Raw genomic sequence first — 517 nt, 5'->3', positions numbered from 1 at the left:
AAAAGTCTCTTACCACATAGATGTTATTTCCATCTACAAAAAGATTGATTAGATTTATATTTTTCAAGTGAATAGTTATTTTCTTATCATAGTAAACCAATGTTACTGATACTAACAAATTTGGAATTTTTGGATAGCATTTGGTTACACTGACTAGATGGAGGAGTGTTAGTCTGCAAAAACCAGCTAGAACATGCAGACCCTTTCGACTGTCATCTTAGGAGCCAGTCTAACCTCTGTCTTGCCAGAATATAAGCGATGGAGGTTGGTTTATCTTTGCCAGAGTGCCAAAGTAGCAGAAACTGAGATCATCACTGGATGCCACACTACTTCATTTACCAACCTCAAGATAACCAAAAGATCATTAATTGTGTGATATAGTGTAATTTATTGTTCTTATTGATTTTTATATATACATTCCATATTCTCTTTAGTATATTTTATGCCATCTCCACCAGCTGTGGTTGTAGTTGGAATTTGCAGACCAGAATTACTGTAAGATTGCAGTCCATTAATC

At 34.6% G+C, this 517-nt stretch overlaps 1 protein-coding gene across 1 annotated transcript in view; it reads left to right on the top strand.

Annotated features, from left to right (window-relative positions):
* LOC119585831 (vesicle transport protein SEC20-like) overlaps positions 1-517 on the top strand; it is an 11,563-nt gene that overhangs the window by 403 nt on the left and 10,643 nt on the right. The gene's annotated exons all lie outside the window — the stretch shown is intronic.

The sequence above is a fragment of the Penaeus monodon genome, chromosome 20 (genome assembly GCF_015228065.2).
Source record: "Penaeus monodon isolate SGIC_2016 chromosome 20, NSTDA_Pmon_1, whole genome shotgun sequence".
In the NCBI taxonomy this organism is placed as follows: Eukaryota; Metazoa; Arthropoda; class Malacostraca; order Decapoda; family Penaeidae; genus Penaeus; species Penaeus monodon.
Note: the sequence above shows the minus strand (reverse complement) of the source record. Positions and strands in the feature narration are given on the sequence as shown.